We start from the raw sequence: 21,320 nt of genomic DNA on the forward strand, positions 1-21,320 counted from the left end.
AGTTAGCTAATTCAATTTCAATGTTTTTAACACCACATCTGACTATAAAGGTAAACGTAGTTTCAAGACTAAAACTACCGTTGCTTTTACAATTATCGTGACATTAGGAATCATAAGCAGTGGTAGCACTATCTGTTTCATCTGATGGAAGTATTTGTTCATTGCGTCCCCGGGTGGGCTTGAACCACCAACCTTTCGGTTAACAGCCGAACGCGCTAACCAATTGCGCTACGGAGACATGAAACTTACTGAAGTTTCCCTATTTACAAGCTGGCCCATTTACTTTCATTTATTTTTAATAGAACATCTGATGATGCCAGTAAACATGGCTACAAGAGTAACACTACCGTTGCTTTTACAGTTAACGTGATATTAGGAATAAGAGGCAGTGATAGCACTCTCTGATTCTTCTGATGGACATATTTGTTCATCGCTTCCCCGTTTGGGCTTGAACCACCAACCTTTCCGCTAACAGCCGAACGCGCCAACAAATTGAGGCACGAAGGCACGAAACATACTGAAGTATCCCTCTTTACTAGTTAGCTAATTCAATTTCAATGTTTTTAACACCATATCTGACTATGCAGGTAAACATAATTTCAAGACTAAAACTACCGTTGCTTTTACAATTATCGTGTCATTAGGAATCATAAGCAGTGGTAGCACTATCTGTTTCATCTGATGGAAGTATTTGTTCATTGCGTACCCGGGTGGGCTTGAACCACCAACCTTTCGGTTAACAGCCGAACGCGCTAACCAATTGCGCCACGGAGACATGAAACTGATTGACGTTTCCCTATTTACAAGCTGGCTCATTTACTTTCATTTATTTTTAATAGAACATCTGATGATGCCAGTAAACATGGCTACAAGAGTAACACTACCGTTGCTTTTACAGTTAACGTGACATTAGGAATAAGAGGCAATGATAGCACTATCTGTTTCATCTGATCGAAGTATTTGTTCATTGCGTCCCCGGGTGGGCTTGAACCACCAACCTTTCGGTTAACAGCCGAACGCGCTAACCAATTGCGCCACGGAGACATGAAACTTACTGAAGTTTCCCTATTTAAAAGTTGGCTTATTTACTTTCATTTATTTTTAATAGCACATCTGATGATGCCAGTAAACATGGCTACAAGAGTAACACTACCGTTGCTCTTACAGTTAACGTGACATTAGGAATAAGAGGCAGTGATAGCACTCTCTGATTCTTCTGATGGACATATTTGTTCATCGCTTCCCCGTTTGGGCTTGAACCACCAACCTTTCCGTTAACAGCCGAACGCGCCAACAAATTGAGGCACGAAGGCACGAAACATACTGAAGTATCCCTATTTACCAGTTAGCTAATTCAATTTCAATGTTTTTAACACCATATCTGACTATGCTGGTAAACATAGTTTCAAGACTAAAACTACCGTTGCTTTTACAATTATCGTGACATTAGGAATCATAAGCAGTGGTAGCACTATCTGTTTCATCTGATGGAAGTATTTGTTCATTGCGTCCCCGGGTGGGCTTGAACCACCAACCTTTCGGTTAACAGCCGAACGCGCTAACCAATTGCGCCACGGAGACATGAAACTTACTGAAGTTTCCCTATTTACAAGCTGGCTCATTTACTTTCATTTATTTTTAATAGAACATCTGATGATGCCAGTAAACATGGCTACAAGAGTAACACTACCGTTGCTTTTACAGTTAACGTGACATTAGGAATAAGAGGCAGTGATAGCACTCTCTGATTCTTCTGATGGACATATTTGTTCATCGCCTCCCCGGGTGGGCTTGAACCACCAACCTTTCCGTTAACAGCCGAACGCGCTAACCAATTGCGGCACGAAGACACGAAACATACTGAAATATCCCTATTTACTAGTTAGCTAATTCAATTTCAATGTTTTTAACACCACATCTGACTATGCAGGTAAACGTAGTTTCAAGACTAAAACTACCGTTGCTTTTACAATTATCGTGACATTAGGAATCATAAGCAGTGGTAGGACTATCTGTTTCATCTGATCGAAGTATTTGTTCATTGCGTCCCCGGGTGGGCTTGAACCACCAACCTTTCGGTTAACAGCCGAACGCGCTAACCAATTGCGCCACGAAGACATGAAACTTACTGAAGTTTCCCTATTTACAAGTTGGCTCATTTACTTTCATTTATTTTTAATAGCACATCTGATGATGCCAGTAAACATGGCTACAAGAGTAACACTACCGTTGCTCGTACAGTTAACGTGACATTAGGAATAAGAGGCAGTGATAGCACTCTCTGATTCTTCTGATGGACATATTTGTTCATCGCCTCCCAGGGTGGGCTTGAACCACCAACCTTTCCGTTAACAGCCGAATGCGCTAACCAATTGCGGCACTAAGACACGAAACATACTAAAGTATCCCTATTTACTAGTTAGCTAATTCAATTTCAATGTTTTTAACACCACATCTGACTATGAAGGTAAACGTAGTTTCAAGACTAAAACTACCGTTGCTTTTACAATAATCGTGACATTAGGAATCATAAGCAGTGGTAGCACTATATGATTCTTCTGATGGACATATTTGTTCATCGCCTCCCCGGGTGGGCTTGAACCACCAACCTTTCCGTTAACAGCCGAACGCGCTAACCAATTGCGGCACGAAGACACGAAACATACTGAAATATCCCTATTTACTAGTTAGCTAATTCAATTTCAATGTTTTTAACACCACATCTGACTATGCAGGTAAACGTAGTTTCAAGACTAAAACTACCGTTGCTTTTACAATTATCGTGACATTAGGAATCATAAGCAGTGGTAGGACTATCTGTTTCATCTGATCGAAGTATTTGTTCATTGCGTCCCCGGGTGGGCTTGAACCACCAACCTTTCGGTTAACAGCCGAACGCGCTAACCAATTGCGCCACGAAGACATGAAACTTACTGAAGTTTCCCTATTTACAAGTTGGCTCATTTACTTTCATTTATTTTTAATAGCATATCTGATGATGCCAGTAAACATGGCTACAAGAGTAACACTACCGTTGCTCTTACAGTTAACGTGACATTAGGAATAAGAGGCAGTGATAGCACTCTCTGATTCTTCTGATGGACATATTTGTTCATCGCCTCCCCGGGTGGGCTTGAACCACCAACCTTTCCGTTAACAGCCGAATGCGCTAACCAATTGCGGCACTAAGACACGAAACATACTAAAGTATCCCTATTTACTAGTTAGCTAATTCAATTTCAATGTTTTTAACACCACATCTGACTATGAAGGTAAACGTAGTTTCAAGACTAAAACTACCGTTGCTTTTACAATTATCGTGACATTAGGAATCATAAGCAGTGGTAGCACTAACTGTTTCATCTGATCGAAGTATTTGTTCATTGTGTCCCCGGGTGGGCTTGAACCACCAACCTTTCGGTTAACAGCCGAACGCGCTAACCAATTGCGCCACGGAGACATGAAACTTACTGAAGTTTCCCTATTTACAAGTTGGCTCATTTACTTTCATTTATTTTTAATAGCACATCTGATGATGCCAGTAAACATGGCTACAAGAGTAACACTACCGTTGCTCTTACAGTTAACGTGACATTACGATTAAGAGGCAGTGATAGCACTCTCTGATTCTTCTGATGGACAAATTTGTTCATCGCTTTCCCGGGTGGGCTTGAACCACCAACCTTTCCGTTAACAGCCGAACGCGCTAACCAATTGCAGCACGAAGACACGAAACATACTGAAGTATCCCTATTTACTAGTTAGCTAATTCAATTTCAATGTTTTTAACACCACATCTGACTATGCAGTAAACGTAGTTTCAAGACTAAAACTACCGTTGCTTTTACAATTATCGTGACATTAGGAATCATAAGCAGTGGTAGCACTATCTGTTTCATCTGATGGAAGTATTTGTTCATTGCGTCCCCGGGTGGGCTTGAACCACCAACCTTTCGGTTAACAGCCGAACGCGCTAACCAATTGCGCCACGGAGACATGAAACTTACTGAAGTTTCCCTATTTACAAGTTGGCTCATTTACATTCATTTATTTTTAATAGCACATCTGATGATGCCAGTAAACATGGCTACAAGAGTAACACTACCGTTGCTCTTACAGTTAACGTGACATTAGGAATAAGAGGCAGTGATAGCACTCTCTGATTCTTCTGATGGACATATTTGTTCATCGCCTCCCCGGGTGGGCTTGAACCACCAACCTTTCCGTTAACAGCCGAACACGCTTACCAATTGCGGCACTAAGACACGAAACATACTAAAGTATCCCTATTTACTACTTAGCTAATTCAATTTCAATGTTTTTAACACCAAATCTGACTATGAAGGTAAACGTAGTTTCAAGACTAAAACTACCGTTGCTTTTACAATTATCGTGACATTAGGGATCATAAGCAGTGGTAGCACTAACTGTTTCATCTGATCGAAGTATTTGTTCATTGTGTCCCCGGGTGGGCTTGAACCACCAACCTTTCGGTTAACAGCCGAACGCGCTAACCAATTGCGCCACGGAGACATGAAACTTACTGAAGTTTCCCTATTTACAAGTTGGCTCATTTACTTTCATTTATTTTTAATAGCACATCTGATAATGCCAGTAAACATGGCTACAAGAGTAACACTACCGTTGCTCTTACAGTTAACGTGACATTAGGATTAAGAGGCAGTGATAGCACTCTCTGATTCTTCTGATGGACATATTTGTTCATCGCCTCCCCGGGTGGGCTTGAACCACCAACCTTTCCGTTAACAGCCGAATGCGCTAACCAATTGCGGCACTAAGACACGAAACATACTAAAGTATCCCTATTTACTACTTAGCTAATTCAATTTCAATGTTTTTAACACCACATCTGACTATGAAGGTAAACGTAGTTTCAAGACTAAAACTACCGTTGCTTTTACAATTATCGTGACATTAGGGATCATAAGCAGTGGTAGCACTAACTGTTTCATCTGATCGAAGTATTTGTTCATTGTGTCCCCGGGTGGGCTTGAACCACCAACCTTTCGGTTAACAGCCGAACGCGCTAACCAATTGCGCCACGGAGACATGAAACTTACTGAAGTTTCCCTATTTACAAGTTGGCTCATTTACTTTCATTTATTTTTAATAGCACATCTGATGATGCCAGTAAACATGGCTACAAGAGTAACACTACCGTTGCTCTTACAGTTAACGTGACATTAGGATTAAGAGGCAGTGATAGCACTCTCTGATTCTTCTGATGGACATATTTGTTCATCGCTTTTCCGGGTGGGCTTGAACCACCAACCTTTCCGTTAACAGCCAAACACGCTAACCAATTGCGGCACGAAGACACGAAACATACTGAAGTATCCCTATTTACTAGTTAGCTAATTCAATTTCAATGTTTTTAACACCACATCTGACTATACTAAAACTACCGTTGCTTTTACAATTATCGTGACATTAGGAATCATAAGCAGTGGTAGCACTATCTGTTTCATCTGATGGAAGTATTTGTTCATTGCGTCCCCGGGTGGGCTTGAACCACCAACCTTTCGGTTAACAGCCGAACGCGCTAACCAATTGCGCCACGGAGACATGAAACTTACTGAAGTTTCCCTATTTACAAGCTGGCTCATTTACTTTCATTTATTTTTAATAGAACATCTGATGATGCCAGTAAACATGGCTACAAGAGTAACACTACCGTTGCTCTTACAGTTAACGTGACATTAGGAATAAGAGGCAGTGATAGCACTCTCTGATTCTTCTGATGGACATATTTGTTCATCGCCTCCCCGGGTGGGCTTGAACCACCAACCTTTCCGTTAACAGCCGAATGCGCTAACCAATTGCGGCACTAAGACACGAAACATACTGAAGTATCCCTATTTACTAGTTAGCTAATTCAATTTCAATGTTTTTAACACCATATCTGACTATGAAGGTAAACGTAGTTTCAAGACTAAAACTACCGTTGCTTTTACAATTATCGTGACATTAGGGATCATAAGCAGTGGTAGCACTAACTGTTTCATCTGATCGAAGTATTTGTTCATTGCGTCCCCGGGTGGGCTTGAACCACCAACCTTTTGGTTAACAGCCGAACGCGCTAACCAATTGCGCCACGGAGACATGAAACTTACTGAAGTTTCCCTATTTACAAGTTGGCTCATTTACATTCATTTATTTTTAATAGCACATCTGATGATGCCAGTAAACATGGCTACAAGAGTAACACTACCGTTGCTCTTACAGTTAACGTGACATTAGGATTAAGAGGCAGTGATAGCACTCTCTGATTCTTCTGATGGACATATTTGTTCATCGCCTCCCTGGGTGGGCTTGAACCACCAACCTTTCCGTTAACAGCCGAACGCGCTAACCAATTGCGGCACGAAGACACGAAACATACTGAAGTATCCCTATTTACTAGTTAGCTAATTCAATTTCAATGTTTTTAACACCACATCTGACTATGCAGTAAACGTAGTTTCAAGACTAAAACTACCGTTGCTTTTACAATTATCGTGACATTAGGAATCATAAGCAGTGGTAGCACTATCTGTTTCATCTGATCGAAGTGTTTGTTCATTGCGTCCCCGGGTGGGCTTGAACCACCAACCTTTCGGTTAACAGCCGAACCCGCTAACCAATTGCGCCACGGAGACATGAAACTTACTGAAGTTTCCCTATTTACAAGTTGGCTCATTTACTTTCATTTATTTCTAATAGCACATCTGATGATGCCAGTAAACATGGCTACAACAGTAACACTACCGTTGCTCTTACAGTTAACGTGACATAAGGAATAAGAGGCAGTGATAGCACTCTCTGATTTTTCTGATGGACATACTTGTTCATCGCTTCCCCGGGTGGGCTTGAACCACCAACCTTTCCGTTAACAGCCGAAAGCGCTAACCAATTGCGGCACGGAGACACGAAACATACTGAAGTATCCCTATTTACTAGTTAGCTAATTCAATTTCAATGTTTTTAACACCACATCTGACTATGCAGGTAAGCGTAGTTTCAAGACTAAAACTACCGTTGCTTTTACAATTATCGTGACATTAGGAATCATAAGCAGTGGTAGCACTATCTGTTTCATCTGATCGAAGTATTTGTTCATTGCGTCCCCGGATGGGCTTGAACCACCAACCTTTCGGTCAACAGCCGAACGCGCTAACCAATTGCTCCACGGAGACATGAAAATGACTGAAGTTTCCCTATTTACAAGTTGGCTCAATTACTTTCATTTATTTTAATAGCACATCTGATGATGCCAGTAAACATGGCTACAAGAGTACCACTACCGTTGCTCTTACAGTTAACGTGACATTAGGAATAAGAGGCAGTGATAGCACTCTCTGATTTTTCTGATGGACATATTTGTTAATCGCCTCCCCGGGTGGGCTTGAACCAACAATCTTTCCGTTAACAGCCGAACGCGCTAGCCAATTGCGGCACTAAGACACGAAACATACTGAAGTATCCCTATTTACTAGTTAGCTAATTCAATTTCAATGTTTTTAACACCACATCTGACTATGCAGGTAAACGTAGTTTCAAGACTAAAACTACCGTTGCTTTTACAATTATCGTGACATTAGGAATCATAAGCAGTGGTAGCACTATCTGTTTTATCTGATCGAAGTATTTGTTCATTGCGTCCCCGGATGGGCTTGAACGACCAACTTTTCGGTTAACAGCCGAACGCGCTAACGAATTGCGCCACGGAGACATGAAACTTACTGAAGTTTTCCTATTTACAAGTTATCTCATTTACTTTTGTTTATTTTTAATAGCACATCTGATGATGCCAGCAAACATGGTTACAACAGTAACACTACCGTTGCTCTTACAGTTAACGTGACATTAGGAATAAGAGGCAGTGATAGCACTCTCTGATTTTTCTGATGGACATACTTGTTCATCGCTTTCCCGGGTGGGCTTGAACCACCAATCTTTCCGTTAACAGCCGAACGCGCTAACCAATTGCGGCACTAAGACACGAAACATACTGAAGTATCCCTATTTACTAGTTAGCTAATTCAATTTCAATGTTTTTAACACCAGATCTGACTATGCAGGTAAACGTAGTTTCAAGACTAAAACTACCGTTGCTTTTACAATTATTGTGACATTAGGAATCATAAGCAGTGGTAGCACTATCTGTTTCATCTGATCGTAGAATTTGTTCATTGCGTCCCCGGGTGGGCTTCAACCACCAACCTTTCCGTTAACAGCCGAACGCGCTAACCAATTACGCCATGGAGACATGAAACTTACTGAAGTTTCCCTATTTACAAGTTGACACATTTACTTTCATTTATTTCTAATAGCACATCTGATGATGCTAGTAAACATGGCTACAACAGTAACACTACCGTTGCTCTTACAGTTAACGTGACATTAGGAATAAGAGGCAGTGATAGCACTCTCTGATTTTTCTGATGGACATACTTGTTCATCGCTTCCCCGGGTGGGCGTGAACCACCAACCTTTCCGTTAACAGCCAAACGCGCCAACAAATTGAGACACGAAGGCACGAAACATACTGAACTATCCCTATTTACTAGTTAGCTAATTCAATTTCAATGTTTTTAACACCATATCTGACTATGCAGGTAAACGTAGTTTCAAGACTAAAACTACCGTTGCTTTTACAATTATCGTGACATTGGGAACCATAAGCAGTGGTAGCACTATCTGTTTCATCTGATCAAAGAATTTGTTCATTGCGTCCCCGGGTGGGCTTGAACCACCAACCTTTCAGTTAACGGCCGAACGCGCTAACCAATTGCGCCACGGAGACATGAAACTTACTGAAGTTTCCCTATTTACAAGTTGGCTCATTTACATTCATTTATTTTTAATAGCACATCTGATGATGCCAGTAAACATGGCTACAAGAGTAACACTACCGTTGCTCTTACAGTTAACGTGACATTAGGATTAAGAGGCAGTGATAGCACTCTCTGATTCTTCTGATGGACATATTTGTTCATCGCTTCCCCGGGTGGGCTTGAAACACCAACCTTTCAGTTAACAGGCGAAGCGCTAACCAATTGCGGCACGAAGACACGAAACATACTGAAGTATCCCTATTTACTAGTTAGCTAATTCAATTTCAATGTTTTTAACACCACATCTGACTATGCAGTAAACGTAGTTTCAAGACTAAAACTACCGTTGCTTTTACAATTATCGTGACATTAGGAATCATAAGCAGTGGTAGCACTATCTGTTTCATCTGATCGAAGTGTTTGTTCATTGCGTCCCCGGGTGGGCTTGAACCACCAACCTTTCGGTTAACAGCCGAACCCGCTAACCAATTGCGCCACGGAGACATGAAACTTACTGAAGTTTCCCTATTTACAAGTTGGCTCATTTACTTTCATTTATTTCTAATAGCACATCTGATGATGCCAGTAAACATGGCTACAACAGTAACACTACCGTTGCTCTTACAGTTAACGTGACATTAGGAATAAGAGGCAGTGATAGCACTCTCTGATTTTTCTGATGGACATACTTGTTCATTGCCTCCCCGGGTTGGCTTGAACCACCAACCTTTCCGTTAACAGCCGAACGCGCTAACTATTTCCGGCACGAAGAAACGAAACATACTGAAGTATCCCTATTTACTAGTTAGCTAATTCAATTTCAATGTTTTTAACACCACATCTGACTATGCCGTAAACGTAGTTTCAAGACTAAAACTACCGTTGCTTTTACAATTATCGTAACATTAGGAATCATACGCAGTGGTAGCACTATCTGTTTCATCTGATCGAAGTGTTTGTTCATTGCGTCCCCGGGTGGGCTTGAACCACCAACCTTTCGGTTAACAGCCGAACGCGCTAACGAATTGCGCCACGGAGACATGAAACTTACTGAAGTTTTCCTATTTACAAGTTATCTCATTTACTTTTGTTTATTTTTAATAGCACATCTGATGATGCCAGCAAACATGGTTACAACAGTAACACTACTGTTGCTCTTACAGTTAACGTGACATTAGGAATAAGAGGCAGTGATAGCACTCTCTGATTTTTCTGATGGACATACTTGTTCATCGCTTCCCCGGGTGGGCTTGAACCACCAATCTTTCCGTTAACAGCCGAACGCGCTAACCAATTGCGGCACTAAGACACGAAACATACTGAAGTATCCCTATTTACTAGTTAGCTAATTCAATTTCAATGTTTTTAACACCAGATCTGACTATGCAGGTAAACGTAGTTTCAAGACTAAAACTACCGTTGCTTTTACAATTATCGTGACATTAGGAATCATAAGCAGTGGTAGCACTATCTGTTTCATCTGATCGTAGAATTTGTTCACTGCGTCCCCGGGTGGGCTTCAACCACCAACCTTTCCGTTAACAGCCGAACGCGCTAACCAATTGCGCCACGGAGACATGAAACTTACTGAAGTTTCCCTATTTACAAGTTGACACATTTACTTTCATTTATTTCTAATAGCACATCTGATGATGCTAGTAAACATGGCTACAACAGTAACACTACTGTTGCTCTTACAGTTAACGTGACATTAGGAATAAGAGGCAGTGATAGCACTCTCTGATTTTTCTGATGGACATACTTGTTCATCGCTTCCCCGGGTGGGCGTGAACCACCAACCTTTCCGTTAACAGCCGAGCGCGCCAACAAATTGAGACACGAAGGCACGAAACATACTGAACTATCCCTATTTACTAGTTAGCTAATTCAATTTCAATGTTTTTAACACCATATCTGACTATGCAGGTAAACGTAGTTTCAAGACTAAAACTACCGTTGCTTTTACAATTATCGTGACATTGGGAACCATAAGCAGTGGTAGCACTATCTGTTTCATCTGATCAAAGAATGTGTTCGTTGCGTCCCCGGGTGGGCTTGAACCACCAACCTTTCAGTTAACGGCCGAACGCGCTAACCAATTGCGCCACGGAGACATGAAACTTACTGAAGTTTCCCAATTTACAAGTTGACTCATTTACTTTCATTTATTTCTAATAGCACATCTGATGATGCCAGTAAACATGGCTACAACAGTAACACTACCGTTTCTCTTGCAGTTAACGTGACATTAGGAATAAGAGGCAGTGATAGCACTCTCTGATTTTTCTGATGGACATACTTGTTCATCGCTTCCCCGGGTGGGTTTGAACCACCAACCTTTCCGTTAACAGCCGAACGCGCTTACCAATTGCGGCACGGAGACACGAAACATACTGAAATATCCCTATTTACTAGTTAGCTAATTCAATTTCAATGTTTTTAACACCACATCTGACTATGCAGGTAAACGTAGTTTCAAGACTAAAACTACCGTTGCTTTTACAATTATCGTGACATTAGGAATCATAAGCAGTGGTAGCACTATCTGTTTCATCTGATCGAAGTATTTGTTCATTGCGTCCCCGGATGGGCTTGAACCACCAACCTTTCGGTCAACAGCCGAACGCGCTAACCAATTGCTCCACGGAGACATGAAAATTACTGAAGTTTCCCTATTTACAAGTTGGCTCAATTACTTTCATTTATTTTAATAGCACATCTGATGATGCCAGTAAACATGGCTACAAGAGTACCACTACCGTTGCTCTTACAGTTAACGTGACATTAGGAATAAGAGGCAGTGATAGCACTCTCTGATTCTTCTGATGGACATATTTGTTAATCGCCTCCCCGGGTGGGCTTGAACCAACAATCTTTCCGTTAACAGCCGAACGCGCTAGCCAATTGCGGCACTAAGACACGAAACATACTGAAGTATCCCTATTTACTAGTTAGCTAATTCAATTTCAATGTTTTTAACACCACATCTGACTATGCAGGTAAACGTAGTTTCAAGACTAAAACTACCGTTGCTTTTACAATTATCGTGACATTAGGAATCATAAGCAGTGGTAGCACTATCTGTTTTATCTGATCGAAGTATTTGTTCATTGCGTCCCCGGATGGGCTTGAACCACCAACCTTTCGGTCAACAGCCGAACGCTCTAACCAATTGCTCCACGGAGACATGAAAATTACTGAAGTTTCCCTATTTACAAGTTGGCTCAATTACTTTCATTTATTTCAATAGCACATCTGATGATGCCAGTAAACATGGCTACAAGAGCAACACTACCATTACTCTTACAGTTAACGTGACATTAGGAATAAGAGGCAGTGATAGCACTCTCTGATTCTTCTGATGGACATATTTGTTCATCGCCTCCCCGGGTTGGCTTGAACCACCAACCTTTCCGTTAACAGCCGAACGCGCTAACTATTTCCGGCACGAAGACACGAAACATACTGAAGTATCCCTATTTACTAGTTAGCTAATTCAATTTCAATGTTTTTAACACCACATCTGACTATGCCGTAAACGTAGTTTCAAGACTAAAACTACCGTTGCTTTTACAATTATCGTGACATTGGGAACCATAAGCAGTGGTAGCACTATCTGTTTCATCTGATCAAAGAATTTGTTCATTGCGTCCCCGGGTGGGCTTGAACCACCAACCTTTCAGTTAACGGCCGAACGCGCTAACCAATTGCGCCACGGAGACATGAAACTTACTGAAGTTTCCCTATTTACAAGTTGGCTCATTTACATTCATTTATTTTTAATAGCACATCTGATGATGCCAGTAAACATGGCTACAAGAGTAACACTACCGTTGCTCTTACAGTTAACGTGACATTAGGATTAAGAGGCAGTGATAGCACTCTCTGATTCTTCTGATGGACATATTTGTTCATCGCTTCCCCGGGTGGGCTTGAAACACCAACCTTTCAGTTAACAGGCGAACGCGCTAACCAATTGCGGCACGAAGACACGAAACATACTGAAGTATCCCTATTTACTAGTTAGCTAATTCAATTTCATTGTTTTTAACACCACATCTGACTATGCAGTAAACGTAGTTTCAAGACTAAAACTACCGTTGCTTTTACAATTATCGTGACATTAGGAATCATAAGCAGTGGTAGCACTATCTGTTTCATCTGATCGAAGTGTTTGTTCATTGCGTCCCCGGGTGGGCTTAAACCACCAACCTTTCGGTTAACAGCCGAACCCGCTAACCAATTGCGCCACGGAGACATGAAACTTACTGAAGTTTCCCTATTTACAAGTTGGCTCATTTACTTTCATTTATTTCTAATAGCACATCTGATGATGCCAGTAAACATGGCTACAACAGTAACACTACCGTTGCTCTTACAGTTAACGTGACATTAGGAATAAGAGGCAGTGATAGCACTCTCTGATTTTTCTGATGGACATACTTGTTCATCGCCTCCCCGGGTTGGCTTGAACCACCAACCTTTCCGTTAACAGCCGAACGCGCTAACTATTTCCGGCACGAAGAAACGAAACATACTGAAGTATCCCTATTTACTAGTTAGCTAATTCAATTTCAATGTTTTTAACACCACATCTGACTATGCCGTAAACGTAGTTTCAAGACTAAAACTACCGTTGCTTTTACAATTATCGTAACATTAGGAATCATACGCAGTGGTAGCACTATCTGTTTCATCTGATCGAAGTGTTTGTTCATTGCGTCCCCGGGTGGGCTTGAACCACCAACCTTTCGGTTAACAGCCGAACGCGCTAACGAATTGCGCCACGGAGACATGAAACTTACTGAAGTTTTCCTATTTACAAGTTATCTCATTTACTTTTGTTTATTTTTAATAGCACATCTGATGATGCCAGCAAACATGGTTACAACAGTAACACTACCGTTGCTCTTACAGTTAACGTGACATTAGGAATAAGAGGCAGTGATAGCACTCTCTGATTTTTCTGATGGACATACTTGTTCATCGCTTCCCCGGGTGGGCTTGAACCACCAATCTTTTCGTTAACAGCCGAACGCGCTAACCAATTGCGGCACTAAGACACGAAACATACTGAAGTATCCCTATTTACTAGTTAGCTAATTCAATTTCAATGTTTTTAACACCAGATCTGACTATGCAGGTAAACGTAGTTTCAAGACTAAAACTACCGTTGCTTTTACAATTATCGTGACATTAGGAATCATAAGCAGTGGTAGCACTATCTGTTTCATCTGATCGTAGAATTTGTTCACTGCGTCCCCGGGTGGGCTTCAACCACCAACCTTTCCGTTAACAGCCGAACGCGCTAACCAATTGCGCCACGGAGACATGAAACTTACTGAAGTTTCCCTATTTACAAGTTGACACATTTACTTTCATTTATTTCTAATAGCACATCTGATGATGCTAGTAAACATGGCTACAACAGTAACACTACTGTTGCTCTTACAGTTAACGTGACATTAGGAATAAGAGGCAGTGATAGCACTCTCTGATTTTTCTGATGGACATACTTGTTCATCGCTTCCCCGGGTGGGCGTGAACCACCAACCTTTCCGTTAACAGCCGAGCGCGCCAACAAATTGAGACACGAAGGCACGAAACATACTGAACTATCCCTATTTACTAGTTAGCTAATTCAATTTCAATGTTTTTAACACCATATCTGACTATGCAGGTAAACGTAGTTTCAAGACTAAAACTACCGTTGCTTTTACAATTATCGTGACATTGGGAACCATAAGCAGTGGTAGCACTATCTGTTTCATCTGATCAAAGAATTTGTTCATTGCGTCCCCGGGTGGGCTTGAACCACCAACCTTTCAGTTAACGGCCGAACGCGCTAACCAATTGCGCCACGGAGACATGAAACTTACTGAAGTTTCCCTATTTACAAGTTGACTCATTTACTTTCATTTATTTCTAATAGCACATCTGATGATGCCAGTAAACATGGCTACAACAGTAACACTACCGTTTCTCTTGCAGTTAACGTGACATTAGGAATAAGAGGCAGTGATAGCACTCTCTGATTTTTCTGATGGACATACTTGTTCATCGCTTCCCCGGGTGGGTTTGAACCACCAACCTTTCCGTTAACAGCCGAACGCGCTTACCAATTGCGGCACGCAGACACGAAACATACTGAAATATCCCTATTTACTAGTTAGCTAATTCAATTTCAATGTTTTTAACACCACATCTGACTATGCAGGTAAACGTAGTTTCAAGACTAAAACTACCGTTGCTTTTACAATTATCGTGACATTAGGAATCATAAGCAGTGGTAGCACTATCTGTTTGATCTGATCGAAGTATTTGTTCATTGCGTCCCCGGGTGGGCTTGAACCACCAACCTTTCGGTTAACAGCCGAACGCGCTAACCAATTGCGCCACGGAGACAAGTTATCTCATTTACTTTTGTTTATTTTTAATAGCACATCTGATGATGCCAGCAAACATGGTTACAACAGTAACACTACCGTTGCTCTTACAGTTAACGTGACATTAGGAATAAGAGGCAATGATAGCACTCTCTGATTTTTCTGATGGACATACTTGTTCATCGCTTCCCCAGGGTGGGCTTGAACCACCAATCTTTCCGTTAACAGCCGAACGCGCTAACCAATTGCGGCACTAAGACACGAAACATACTGAAGTATCCCTATTTACTAGTTAGCTAATTCAATTTCAATGTTTTTAACACCAGATCTGACTATGCAGGTAAACGTAGTTTCAAGACTAAAACTACCGTTGCTTTTACAATTATCGTGACATTAGGAATCATAAGCAGTGGTAGCACTATCTGTTTGATCTGATCGAAGTATTTGTTCATTGCGTCCCCGGGTGGGCTTGAACCACCAACCTTTCGGTTAACAGCCGAACGCGCTAACCAATTGCGCCACGGAGACATGAAACTTACTGAAGTTTTCCTATTTAAAAGTTATCTCATTTACTTTTGTTTATTTTTAATAGCACATCTGATGATGCCAGCAAACATGGTTACAACAGTAACACTACCGTTGCTCTTACAGTTAACGTGACATTAGGAATAAGAGGCAGTGATAGCACTCTCTGATTTTTCTGATGGACATACTTGTTCATCGCTTCCCCGGGTGGGCTTGAACCACCAATCTTTCCGTTAACAGCCGAACGCGCTAACCAATTGCGGCACTAAGACACGAAACATACTGAAGTATCCCTATTTACTAGTTAGCTAATTCAATTTCAATGTTTTTAACACCAGATCTGACTATGCAGGTAAACGTAGTTTCAAGACTAAAACTACCGTTGCTTTTACAATTATCGTGACATTAGGAATCATAAGCAGTGGTAGCACTATCTGTTTCATCTGATCGTAGAATTTGTTCACTGCGTCCCCGGGTGGGCTTCAACCACCAACCTTTCCGTTAACAGCCGAACGCGCTAACCAATTGCGCCACGGAGACATGAAACTTACTGAAGTTTCCCTATTTACAAGTTGACACATTTACTTTCATTTATTTCTAATAGCACATCTGATGATGCTAGTAAACATGGCTACAACAGTAACACTACTGTTGCTCTTACAGTTAACGTGACATTAGGAATAAGAGGCAGTGATAGCACTCTCTGATTTTTCTGATGGACATACTTGTTCATCGCTTCCCCGGGTGGGCGTGAACCACCAACCTTTCCGTTAACAGCCGAGCGCGCCAACAAATTGAGACACGAAGGCACGAAACATACTGAACTATCCCTATTTACTAGTTAGCTAATTCAATTTCAATGTTTTTAACACCATATCTGACTATGCAGGTAAACGTAGTTTCAAGACTAAAACTACCGTTGATTTTACAATTATCGTGACATTGGGAACCATAAGCAGTGGTAGCACTATCTGTTTCATCTGATCAAAGAATTTGTTCATTGCGTCCCCGGGTGGGCTTGAACCACCAACCTTTCAGTTAACGGCCGAACGCGCTAACCAATTGCGCCACGGAGACATGAAACTTACTGAAGTTTCCCTATTTACAAGTTGACTCATTTACTTTCATTTATTTCTAATAGCACATCTGATGATGCCAGTAAACATGGCTACAACAGTAACACTACCGTTTCTCTTGCAGTTAACGTGACATTAGGAATAAGAGGCAGTGATAGCACTCTCTGATTTTTCTGATGGACATACTTGTTCATCGCTTCCCCGGGTGGGTTTGAACCACCAACCTTTCCGTTAACAGCCGAACGCGCTTACCAATTGCGGCACGGAGACACGAAACATACTGAAATATCCCTATTTACTAGTTAGCTAATTCAATTTCAATGTTTTTAACACCACATCTGACTATGCAGGTAAACGTAGTTTCAAGACTAAAACTACCGTTGCTTTTACAATTATCGTGACATTAGGAATCATAAGCAGTGGTAGCACTATCTGTTTGATCTGATCGAAGTATTTGTTCATTGCGTCCCCGGGTGGGCTTGAACCACCAACCTTTCGGTTAACAGCCGAACGCGCTAACCAATTGCGCCACGGAGACAAGTTATCTCATTTACTTTTGTTTATTTTTAATAGCACATCTGATGATGCCAGCAAACATGGTTACAACAGTAACACTACCGTTGCTCTTACAGTTAACGTGACATTAGGAATAAGAGGCAATGATAGCACTCTCTGATTTTTCTGATGGACATACTTGTTCATCGCTTCCCCAGGGTGGGCTTGAACCACCAATCTTTCCGTTAACAGCCGAACGCGCTAACCAATTGCGGCACTAAGACACGAAACATACTGAAGTATCCCTATTTACTAGTTAGCTAATTCAATTTCAATGTTTTTAACACCAGATCTGACTATGCAGGTAAACGTAGTTTCAAGACTAAAACTACCGTTGCTTTTACAATTATCGTGACATTAGGAATCATAAGCAGTGGTAGCACTATCTGTTTGATCTGATCGAAGTATTTGTTCATTGCGTCCCCGGGTGGGCTTGAACCACCAACCTTTCGGTTAACAGCCGAACGCGCTAACCAATTGCGCCACGGAGACATGAAACTTACTGAAGTTTCCCTTTTTACAAGTTATCTCATTTACTTTTGTTTATTTTTAATAGCACATCTGATGATGCCAGCAAACATGGTTACAACAGTAACACTACCGTTGCTCTTACAGTTAACGTGACATTAGGAATAAGAGGCAGTGATAGCACTCTCTGATTTTTCTGATGGACATACTTGTTCATCGCTTCCCCGGGTGGGCTTGAACCACCAATCTTTCCGTTAACAGCCGAACGCGCTAACCAATTGCGGCACTAAGACACGAAACATACTGAAGTATCCCTATTTACTAGTTAGCTAATTCAATTTCAATGTTTTTAACACCAGATCTGACTATGCAGGTAAACGTAGTTTCAAGACTAAAACTACCGTTGCTTATACAATTATCGTGACATTAGGAATCATAAGCAGTGGTAGCACTATCTGTTTCATCTGATCGTAGAATTTGTTCATTGCGTCCCCGGGTGGGCTTCAACCACCAACCTTTCCGTTAACAGCCGAACGCGCTAACCAATTGCGTCACGGAGACATGAAACTTACTGAAGTTTCCCTATTTACAAGTTGACACATTTACTTTCATTTATTTCTAATAGCACATCTGATGATGCTAGTAAACATGGCTACAACAGTAACACTACCGTTGCTCTTACAGTTAACGTGACATTAGGAATAAGAGGCAGTGATAGCACTCTCTGATTTTTCTGATGGACATACTTGTTCATCGCTTCCCCGGGTGGGCGTGAACCACCAACCTTTCCGTTAACAGCCGAGCGCGCCAACAAATTGAGACACGAAGGCACGAAACATACTGAACTATCCCTATTTACTAGTTAGCTAATTCAATTTCAATGTTTTTAACACCATATCTGACTATGCAGGTAAACGTAGTTTCAAGACTAAAACTACCGTTGCTTTTACAATTATCGTGACATTAGGAATCATAAGCAGTGGTAGCACTATCTGTTTCATCTGATCGTAGAATTTGTTCATTGCGTCCCCGGGTGGGCTTCAACCACCAACCTTTCCGTTAACAGCCGAACGCGCTAACCAATTGCGCCACGGAGACATGAAACTTACTGAAGTTTCCCTATTTACAAGTTGACACATTTACTTTCATTTATTTCTAATAGCACATCTGATGATGCTAGTAAACATGGCTACAACAGTAACACTACCGTTGCTCTTACAGTTAACGTGACATTAGGAATAAGAGGCAGTGATAGCACTCTCTGATTTTTCTGATGGACATACTTGTTCATCGCTTCCCCGGGTGGGCGTGAACCACCAACCTTTCCGTTAACAGCCGAGCGCGCCAACAAATTGAGACACGAAGGCACGAAACATACTGAACTATCCCTATTTACTAGTTAGCTAATTCAATTTCAATGTTTTTAACACCATATCTGACTATGCAGGTAAACGTAGTTTCAAGACTAAATCTACCGTTGCTTTTACAATTATCGTGACATTGGGAACCATAAGCAGTGGTAGCACTATCTGTTTCATCTGATCAAAGAATTTGTTCATTGCGTCCCCGGGTGGGCTTGAACCACCAACCTTTCAGTTAACGGCCGAACGCGCTAACCAATTGCGCCACGGAGACATGAAACTTACTGAAGTTTCCCTATTTACAAGTTGACTCATTTACTTTCATTTATTTCTAATAGCACATCTGATGATGCCAGTAAACATGGCTACAACAGTAACACTACCGTTTCTCTTACAGTTAACGTGACATTAGGAATAAGAGGCAGTGATAGCACTCTCTGATTTTTCTGATGGACATACTTGTTCATCGCTTCCCCGGGTGGGTTTGAACCACCAACCTTTCCGTTAACAGCCGAACGCGCTTACCAATTGCGGCACGCAGACACGAAACATACTGAAATATCCCTATTTACTAGTTAGCTAATTCAATTTCAATGTTTTTAACACCACATCTGACTATGCAGGTAAACGTAGTTTCAAGACTAAAACTACCGTTGCTTTTACAATTATCGTGACATTAGGAATCATAAGCAGTGGTAGCACTATCTGTTTGATCTGATCGAAGTATTTGTTCATTGCGTCCCCGGGTGGGCTTGAACCACCAACCTTTCGGTTAACAGCCGAACGCGCTAACCAATTGCGCCACGGAGACATGAAACTTACTGAAGTTTCCCTATTTACAAGTTATCTCATTTACTTTTATTTATTTTTAATAGCACATCTGATGATGCCAGCAAACATGGTTACAACAGTAACACTACCGTTGCTCTTACAGTTAACGTGACATTAGGAATAAGAGGCAGTGATAGCACTCTCTGATTTTTCTGATGGACATACTTGTTCATCGCTTCCCCGGGTGGGCGTGAACCACCAACCTTTCCGTTAACAGCCGAGCGCGTCAACAAATTGAGACACAAAGCCACGAAACATACTGAACTATTCCTATTTACTAGTTAGCCAATTCAATTTCAATGTTTTTAACACCATATCTGACTATGCAGGTAAACGTAGTTTCAAGACTAAATCTACCGTTGCTTTTACAATTATCGTGACATTGGGAACCATAAGCAGTGGTAGCACTATCTGTTTCATCTGATCAAAGAATTTGTTCATTGCGTCCCCGGGTGGGCTTGAACCACCAACCTTTCCGTTAACAGCCGAACGCGCTAACCAATTGCGTCACGGAGACATGAAACTTACTGAAGTTTCCCTATTTACAAGTTGACACATTTACTTTCATTTATTTCTAATAGCACATCTGATGATGCTAGTAAACATGGCTACAACAGTAACACTACCGTTGCTCTTACAGTTAACGTGACATTAAGAATAAGAGGCAGTGATAGCACTCTCTGATTTTTCTGATGGACATACTTGTTCATCGCTTCCCCGGGTGGGCGTGAACCACCAACCTTTCCGTTAACAGCCGAGCGCGCCAACAAATTGAGACACGAAGGCACGAAACATACTGAACTATCCCTATTTACTAGTTAGCTAATTCAATTTCAATGTTTTTAACACCATATCTGACTATGCAGGTAAACGTAGTTTCAAGACTAAAACTACCGTTGCTTTTACAATTATCGTGACATTAGGAATCATAAGCAGTGGTAGCACTATCTGTTTCATCTGATCGTAGAATTTGTTCATTGCGTCCCCGGGTGGGCTTCAACCACCAACCTTTCCGTTAACAGCCGAACGCGCTAACCAATTGCGCCACGGAGACATGAAACTTACTGAAGTTTCCCTATTTACAAGTTGACACATTTACTTTCATTTATTTCTAATAGCACATCTGATGATGCTAGTAAACATGGCTACAACAGTAACACTACCGTTGCTCTTACAGTTAACGTGACATTAGGAATAAGAGGCAGTGATAGCACTCTCTGATTTTTCTGATGGACATACTTGTTCATCGCTTCCCCGGGTGGGCGTGAACCACCAACCTTT

At 41.4% G+C, this 21,320-nt stretch overlaps 16 non-coding genes across 16 annotated transcripts; all 16 read right to left on the minus strand.

The window, feature by feature from the left end:
- Positions 1 to 164: 164 nt before the first annotated feature.
- Trnan-guu (transfer RNA asparagine (anticodon GUU)) lies at positions 165 to 238 on the minus strand. Its single transcript has one exon. It is a non-coding gene; the product is annotated as a tRNA-Asn (tRNA).
- Positions 239 to 970: 732 nt separating this feature from the next.
- On the minus strand, positions 971 to 1,044 carry Trnan-guu (transfer RNA asparagine (anticodon GUU)). The gene has a single exon. It is a non-coding gene; the product is annotated as a tRNA-Asn (tRNA).
- A 463-nt stretch (positions 1,045 to 1,507) lies between these two features.
- On the minus strand, positions 1,508 to 1,581 carry Trnan-guu (transfer RNA asparagine (anticodon GUU)). Its single transcript has one exon. It is a non-coding gene; the product is annotated as a tRNA-Asn (tRNA).
- A 463-nt stretch (positions 1,582 to 2,044) lies between these two features.
- On the minus strand, positions 2,045 to 2,118 carry Trnan-guu (transfer RNA asparagine (anticodon GUU)). Its single transcript has one exon. It is a non-coding gene; the product is annotated as a tRNA-Asn (tRNA).
- A 731-nt stretch (positions 2,119 to 2,849) lies between these two features.
- On the minus strand, positions 2,850 to 2,923 carry Trnan-guu (transfer RNA asparagine (anticodon GUU)). The gene has a single exon. It is a non-coding gene; the product is annotated as a tRNA-Asn (tRNA).
- A 463-nt stretch (positions 2,924 to 3,386) lies between these two features.
- Positions 3,387 to 3,460, minus strand: Trnan-guu (transfer RNA asparagine (anticodon GUU)). The gene has a single exon. It is a non-coding gene; the product is annotated as a tRNA-Asn (tRNA).
- A 462-nt stretch (positions 3,461 to 3,922) lies between these two features.
- On the minus strand, positions 3,923 to 3,996 carry Trnan-guu (transfer RNA asparagine (anticodon GUU)). The gene has a single exon. It is a non-coding gene; the product is annotated as a tRNA-Asn (tRNA).
- Positions 3,997 to 4,459: 463 nt separating this feature from the next.
- Trnan-guu (transfer RNA asparagine (anticodon GUU)) lies at positions 4,460 to 4,533 on the minus strand. Its single transcript has one exon. It is a non-coding gene; the product is annotated as a tRNA-Asn (tRNA).
- Positions 4,534 to 4,996: 463 nt separating this feature from the next.
- Positions 4,997 to 5,070, minus strand: Trnan-guu (transfer RNA asparagine (anticodon GUU)). The gene has a single exon. It is a non-coding gene; the product is annotated as a tRNA-Asn (tRNA).
- A 442-nt stretch (positions 5,071 to 5,512) lies between these two features.
- Trnan-guu (transfer RNA asparagine (anticodon GUU)) lies at positions 5,513 to 5,586 on the minus strand. Its single transcript has one exon. It is a non-coding gene; the product is annotated as a tRNA-Asn (tRNA).
- Positions 5,587 to 6,049: 463 nt separating this feature from the next.
- Trnan-guu (transfer RNA asparagine (anticodon GUU)) lies at positions 6,050 to 6,123 on the minus strand. Its single transcript has one exon. It is a non-coding gene; the product is annotated as a tRNA-Asn (tRNA).
- Positions 6,124 to 15,168: 9,045 nt separating this feature from the next.
- Positions 15,169 to 15,242, minus strand: Trnan-guu (transfer RNA asparagine (anticodon GUU)). Its single transcript has one exon. It is a non-coding gene; the product is annotated as a tRNA-Asn (tRNA).
- Positions 15,243 to 15,677: 435 nt separating this feature from the next.
- Positions 15,678 to 15,751, minus strand: Trnan-guu (transfer RNA asparagine (anticodon GUU)). The gene has a single exon. It is a non-coding gene; the product is annotated as a tRNA-Asn (tRNA).
- Positions 15,752 to 17,288: 1,537 nt separating this feature from the next.
- Trnan-guu (transfer RNA asparagine (anticodon GUU)) lies at positions 17,289 to 17,362 on the minus strand. Its single transcript has one exon. It is a non-coding gene; the product is annotated as a tRNA-Asn (tRNA).
- Positions 17,363 to 17,797: 435 nt separating this feature from the next.
- On the minus strand, positions 17,798 to 17,871 carry Trnan-guu (transfer RNA asparagine (anticodon GUU)). Its single transcript has one exon. It is a non-coding gene; the product is annotated as a tRNA-Asn (tRNA).
- Positions 17,872 to 19,945: 2,074 nt separating this feature from the next.
- Trnan-guu (transfer RNA asparagine (anticodon GUU)) lies at positions 19,946 to 20,019 on the minus strand. The gene has a single exon. It is a non-coding gene; the product is annotated as a tRNA-Asn (tRNA).
- Positions 20,020 to 21,320: the final 1,301 nt, after the last annotated feature.

Source organism: Hydractinia symbiolongicarpus, chromosome 11, assembly GCF_029227915.1.
Source record: "Hydractinia symbiolongicarpus strain clone_291-10 chromosome 11, HSymV2.1, whole genome shotgun sequence".
Classification (NCBI taxonomy): Eukaryota; Metazoa; Cnidaria; class Hydrozoa; order Anthoathecata; family Hydractiniidae; genus Hydractinia; species Hydractinia symbiolongicarpus.